Here is a 7291-nt window from a genome sequence, read left to right as displayed (position 1 = left end):
TCTGTCTTGTGGCTTCTAACACAAAGCCTGGAGCCCCAAGGTCGCCTGTAATTGTGTTTATGCAACTCGCAATTAAAAAGTTTACAACCGTTTAATTAGCCTTTTTTTTGTTTTTGGTTTTTTTTGTTTTTGTTTTTCACGAGTAGCCCCCTTTTTAATAAAACAGACATTGAAATTTGCCTTTTGTTGTTGTCGTTGTTTTACTGCGGCTGCAGCGTGGCTGAACTGGAGGGAGTTTATGTGTCTCTGTGGCCGTCCACTCTGAGTGAAAGGTTGGGGTCAGGTTTTAAAGGGCGGTGGGTGCACTTCGGGACGGGAGCTCTGTGGATGGGGATTGCCAACATGTTGGTTCAACATGTAAATGATGTAAATGTAACCTCTTTTAGATTGGCGGAGCGTCAAACTTCAAAGGAAACCATGATGACCGACAATGATAACTCTCACTGCCATAGTCACGCTTTTTGGTTGTTGCTATTGTTCTTGTTTTTTTAGATGGTGGACACGTACATCTCTTACACTTGTATGTACCTAGACATTTCATTTTTTTATTTTATTATATCTATTAATATACAGCTATACAACACACCACCTGCTGCTGGTGATGTCATTTTAAATTATTACTACATTGTAAAACAAGGACACTGCCTTTATGTTGTATAAGTATACAGTATGAATGGGATTTGTATTATTTTAAGTATTTACCTTAACAGCTGATGAAAATGGGATAGTGAAAAAGAGCAAACTCATGGTTTTGGTTCGTGGTTGTTATTACCGCCACAGAGATCTGCACCGCAAGGAATGACAAAAAAATATTTATAAAACCTTGATGGTTGATCTGACCGGCCAGACTCAGGCAGCATGGCTAAGTTTCAGATATGCTTTTTTTTTTTTTTTTTTTTTTTTATTGAATGCTCCAAAAAAAATGATCTGTATTGTATTATGTGTACGAAAACTTCACCTGCAGCGTTACATAACATAGGCGCTGTAATTAACAATGGGTAGGTGTGACGTCTCATGAAACAATAGCAGCAGCAGTCATTTGGAAAACAACTACAGAAAACATAATTTAAAAAAAAGTAATTTATGAATAAAAACAATTTTCTCGAGGTTTTGTGTCCTTGTTGCCTTGTTTAAGGTCTAGACATCAAAATGTAAAGGCCGATACATAACTTAGTGTAGAGTTTAAAGGGGAAATTCCACTGATGCTGAACAGTTGGTCTGATGTAAACTGTCCAATAACGTCACTTATTTTAAAATGTTCAGGATGTAAAATCCATTCATACTGTATGTAGAAGATGAAAACCAAGTGAGAGCAGAAAAAAGGCTGAAATTGTAATTTTTTTTTTCCCGTCATTTGGAATACTTTTGCACCCTGTCGCCCCCACCCCCGTTGCGCCTCCCGTCTCGACACCGTGTCACCGCCACATTCCACCCAGGATGCCTGCAGAGGGGTGTAACACAAAGGAGCGGACTTAGGGGCGGATGATAACAAAATAAAGTGAGGGACGACTGGAACGGAGAGAAAGCGTTTGCGATTCACACAAAAAAAGACCTTGTTGGAGACCTTGTTGATCCCCCTCGACGCCCTCCTCTCTCTGCTCGCTCACGTCGTTGTATTACGGTTTCGAAGCTTGTACTGTAATCATACAAAGCTGCCGCTATAAACTGTTCAGGGGCACAGGTCTGGGATGGCTGCGTGCACAGAGAATCAACCTGTAAACCTGCATGCAAATAGCAGGGGGAAGTAAACAGTGACGTGTCTCTCATATTATCACCCCCGTGGAAAATGTCAAATATAATTTATTCCTTGACTGCCAAGTAGCTCGGGGAAGCTCTGCCGCCTCATATTTAAGACCTATCTCAGCCGAACAGCTGTTTTTGCTCGGGGGAAATAGCCGAGTAGCTGATGTTTGTTTTAAGGCCCGAAGCACGGGGGAGACGAGGGCGGGCGGATGGTAATGGCGCCGGAATTACCACGACGTGAGCGGCCGACATCGATGTCGCGACGAAATCCCGGCAAAATATCTGTCGTTTCTTGGAACGCTTGCCGCCGGCGCCGTCAATCACGGCCGCCGACCCGCCGACCTTGTCGAACGTTTGGGTATCCCCGGAGTTCAGTCGGCTACGGTGCACTTTGAGGCATCTGCTCGGTAAACTTGACAGCATCAAAAATCAACGTGGAACATCACAACTGTCTTTAATACAGTATGTGCTCTTGCCCTGGACCGAATTTCCATTTTTCAGTCTTCAATTAGTCTCCGTGTGGAAATATTGCGGCGCCCCCCCTGGGTGTCACCAACGTGGAAGAAAAGAGAAACAGTTCATTCACCCCCTCAAATTAATTTTCTCCTCAAATTATAGATCATTCATGATTTCATACTCATAAATGCACTCAAATTACTTAATCCGTGCCCTCCAATTACTAGTACGTTCCCTCAAATTAGAAATGCATGCCCACAAATCGACAGTTTAATTGGCTCGAATACCAGGTTTTGTCAGAAAGCTGTAGAAGGCCATTATTTTTTATTTTATTTTCGTTCATAAATTGGTTGTTTGTCCATTTATTTAGACGTTTATTGATTTATACATGTATTCATTTTCAGTAAGTAGGGAGATAAAAGGAGGTAAAAAAAAAGCGAGACCTCGACGTCGGGATCCCGCCGCCGCCTGCCGCATAATGACGCCTCCCAGAATAACCCTCGGACGCGGGGGCCATCTTCGGCGCCGTCCCCCTGGTTTCTTTGTATTTGCGGCTTTTGTCTTTGCGCGGCGGCGGCCCGCCGAGTTGAAAAACCCTCGTACGCGCTCGCCTGCTCTTCAAACACAGCCCCTTCTAACGCCTAACCCTGATGCATTTGCTCGTGAATAACAAGCACGTTTTTTTTTCCCCTCGACAGACATCATCATTAAAACTTTGTGACGGTCCCTGAGCAAGTAACATGTCAGCCTCCCTGTATTTGCTCTCGCTGGAACTGAATTGACCGCCCCGGTTTTTTGTTTTGTTTTAAAATAAATAAATAAATAAATAAATAAATAAATAAAAAGTCATGTTTATGCAACAAAGTGACGCAAACAGGCAAAGGCATGGCGTTTCATTTTCCCTTCATAGTGAGGATTCTTTCAGCTCGGAGGCTGGGGTTTTTGCGGAACCATCAAGGGAAAAAAGTGCCCGTGGCTTCGTCTCCTAAATGAATAAACATCATCCTGTTTTAAGGGATGCGGCGGAGATGCTTCAATTGGGAGCCAGGATTACTTTTTTTTCTGCTGTGAATGAACGGCGCGCATGCCTTCGGGGGAAGGGGTTCTACACTGTAAAACACCTAAATACCCCACAGAGGTGAGTAAAAGCACTCTAGAGAGCAATGATACTTATAGAAGAAAAAATAAATAAACATTGCTCATATAATACTTAAGGAACATTGTGGTTGCATCGGCAAAGCTCGCTTTTATATGCCTTTGTGGCATGTCATTCCTAATTTTAAGTGGAATGTTTCATGAAGGCCGTCTGTGAAGTTTGTCAAACGGTCGCAAGTTTCTATGATGACATTTCGAGCATTTTATTTTGCGGTAACCCATTTCAAACGAGGTGGAGTGATCATTTCCTGCTTTTATTTGCGGTAGACGAAAGGAATCCAGTTTCTTTGAACCGCCTTTTTTTTGGGCGCTCTTTTTTTTTACTCTGTTCACGACGTTCCCTTCGCGCTTTGAAAAGAATGACAGCGATGATGGCCTCACGACGGTTCTCGGTCGTTTACCAATAACCAGATGTCTCGCACGGGGACTAACTGTCAGTGGCTTTGCAGCAGACGAATGTACCAATATTTTCCAAAAGTAGTTTGTCGGGGGCGGGGGCACCATGCACACCATTTCAGAACCACAATCCCTTAAAGGGGTCCGGGATGTTACTGCCCCCCAAACCCTGCTGAGAATAAGCCCTGTGACATAAGATAGGATTTAGCCACTGCATCACGCGTGTCATCTCTCTCTCTCGCTCTCTCTCTCTCTCTCTCTTTCTCTCTCCCTCTCTTTCTCTCTGCCCATTCCCTGTCTCTTAATGTGGAGTCCTGAAGTGGAATGGCACCCCTCTTGAGTGATACAACAGTAGCTCCTTTGGTCTCCCGAGCCCCCCCTTGGCAGCCTACTTTCTCCTGTAACCTACTTAGGAATCTTTTTAATAAGGGGCGGCATGGGAGACTAAAGAAAGCTTTTCATTTCTTTTTCCTCCTCTCACTTTTTGCACGCGCAAAACGAAGAGACAGCTGAATAGAGGTTGGATATTAGAGGGAAGAGCTCGCGGAGAAAAGGGCTGAGACGTGTTGGTTCCGGGGGAGGTGATGAGGTATTAATCCGGATGACAGAACAGGTGGAGCTGAACTCGGCAGTCTCGATTCTCACTCCGAGGGTCAAGTTGTATTTCATCTCAGGATGGCTTCACCATTAGTGCGGCAACTATACCATGGACTTCAAATAAAAAATGCTTTAGCTCCCCCGGGGGCGCGTGCCTCAAAAGAGAAGACTTGACCGTGACTCTTGTTGCAAAGAGACATTCACATGCAAGCATGTAGGCCTACTTTCTTTATGTCAGCAGTCAGGACATCTGACATATCATAACCAGTCAACCCAAACCAAACATCACATATACGACCAACAGGTGGCTAGAATAGTGATGTACTAAAATCCGTAGTTTATCAGCACAACTTAGACACGGATGGGTCAAATAGAAAAACAGCTTGTAAACACACAAATGCATGTGCATGAGCATTAAATCCGAACCAGAGCCCGCCGGGCTCCCTACAAGGGATCAGGCCCTCATCAGCAACGGTTCGAGTTACTCGTCACGTACAGACGAGCTAAATCATTTCTCGGTACAATTAAGACATCGAACCCGAGGGTAGCATGTCAACAAACCAGCCTCTCACAACACACACACACACACGCGCGCATTAAATGCAAAATATGCGAGTCAGCTTCTTTGTTTCCTTGAAAAAGGGTCGACTGGGCGCGCGGGCTGAGCGGGGACTGATCTTTAAGTTGAAGTGAGTGAAGTTCATGGTATTGCGCCATCGTCGCCGACAAGAATAGCATGCATGGTATCCTTATTAAAGTGGATTAGTGATGAATCACCCTCATGCATGAATCATACATCAATAATAGCATCATTTTACACATGATCCATGATGATGGAGATAGAGAAAAATAGGAATCCAGGGCAAAAAGAGCATACTGTCAATATTTTAGAGACCCCCCGCCCCCTAAAATTTCTCAAATCATGTTTTCAGGGGAGCTCATGTCTTATTAAGAGGAGCCAAGCTCCCCCTGGCTCCCCTGTAGTTCGCACCCTGTTCACCGTTCTTCAGGCCCGGCCTTATTAAAATGCTGCTCCCGTCATTTATAACTGTATATAGCACAACCACCGCTGCAGCTCCTCGCTGTGAAGCTGTGGAAAAACCTCCTTTTAAAAAATGCGGGAAATTCACTTTATAGTCCCACCTCAAGTAACTTTAGTTGTTAAATCACAGTTTAATAATATCAATTTTTGTCTCAAACTACTAAAAACTTTCGCCCCGTTGGACTGAATTCAAATGATGGGAACCACCGTTAATAAGACCTGGGTTAAAAAATAGCTTAACCATCTGTTCATGTAGTTAATCGAATAAAAAGCCACGTTTGGGAGCAGAACGAGTAAAGCACATGTCACATATGTTTTTGTCGTCTAATTCATCGATAGGAATAGGCTTTAAATCTCTACGGTAAACCTCCCCCTGTTGACCAACCTCAGTGTTTATCGTAGCGGCTCCACCGGTGTCACACGCGTGTGACTCATCAGTGCCCCAGCAGCTGCTTGCCGGGTAGGCAGCCGCCTCGTCCTGCAGGGAGGCTGTAACCTCCTCCAGCGGCCGGGTTTGGGCCTTTTCAGCCCCGCTGGTGACCACCTGGTCCATCGTCCGTGGAGACGCCTCTGCCCTCTCACCCGTCTCCCTCCTCAACCAGCCTTCCAAAAAACACCATATGTTTTTGTTGTTTGCCACCGTCCGTCCTATCTTTATCTATTGTGTAATATAAAATAAAATTTAAAAAAGTACGTTTTTTGTTTTTTTTTAAATCACCTGGCTAAATCACTTTCTTTTAGACTGTGAGGAAATTAAATTTTAAACCTTTTTTAATCAACCAAAGTGCTTGCAATTGGTTCCTTTTCATTCATTTTAGGCTGAAGTAACAGTGAAGGGGGGGGGGGGGGTGACTGTCAATCAAAGACAATTGATTTGGACTGTGTGAGTGTGAGAAATCCACCCTGTTTCATCAGAATAGAAAGTGGATACGGACCACCATTACATGGTCTTTATGATGCAGATTTATTGATGGATGAAGGTACCCTCCCCCGACTGAGCCCAAAACACGTCTTAAAAATGGAACAGATTATAACTTTGGTTAAATTAGCCAATTGCTTGGTCATGAGGTCAGCAAGAAACTCTACCTGCTACCATTGAAAGGGAAAAGGGACGTATATAACATACACAGAATAAAATCATATTACATAGTGATAAATAGTACAATAGTAAGATTGAGGCACTGGAGGTGCAGGCAGGACGATGGCAGGCTCTGGGGGAACTGGACCTCCAGCTCCTCATCACAGTTGGAGTGGTTATCTGTTAGTGCTTTTCTCCTTGGAGCATTCCCATGCAAAGCAGGTCATTTGCCCAGTCGCTGCTTTAAATAACAATGTGTTTCGGAATGTTGTTTGAAAAAAAAAAAATCATGGTTAAGTAAAGGTTGATTATAGTGATAGATTGGCATCATCGTGCCGCTGATTATTCTATGATTTTACATCCTGAGGGAAAGGTGCCGGCGGCATATCTCGAGCTCCCCTCTCAAAGTTCATCTACTCCATGTCAACTCAGATAGTGTAATTACGCGAGTGGCGGGTGTGGAGGGGGCCCCGATCAATCAGGGAATCTCCAGATTGGCTCCTCGGGGAGAGGAGACAACAAAGACAGCGCTTCTCGCAAATTTATTGTCACGTTTTCATTTCTTTGCCCCCGACTCGACATATGAGGCGCGCAGAGGTCCTTCAGTTTCCCTGCTAATTGTTTACTACTAGAGTATGTGTGTGTGTGTGTGTGTACGTGCGTGCGTACGTACAGTACGTGTGTGTACGTGAACGTGCATGCGTGTGTACGTGCGTGCGTGTATGTGTGTGGGTTGGATTCAAGTAGCAGCGACCTGGGGGTAGGTGTCTCATTTGTAGATGCTGCCTTTCCCGGGGAGATTAAACCCGGGAAGTAAAGGAAAA

The 7291-nt window shown here is 44.4% G+C and overlaps 1 protein-coding gene across 1 annotated transcript in view; it reads left to right on the top strand.

Annotated features, from left to right (window-relative positions):
• LOC307230928 (A-type voltage-gated potassium channel KCND3-like) overlaps positions 1 to 7291 on the top strand; it is a gene marked incomplete at its 5' end in the record, with an annotated part of 77627 nt that overhangs the window by 38539 nt on the left and 31797 nt on the right. The window lies entirely within an intron of this gene.

Source organism: Zeus faber (genome assembly GCF_960531495.2).
Source record: "Zeus faber genome assembly, chromosome: 5".
NCBI classification, from domain to species: Eukaryota; Metazoa; Chordata; class Actinopteri; order Zeiformes; family Zeidae; genus Zeus; species Zeus faber.
The sequence above is the reverse complement of the archived record's forward strand: the minus strand, read 5'-3'. Positions and strand labels throughout refer to the sequence as shown.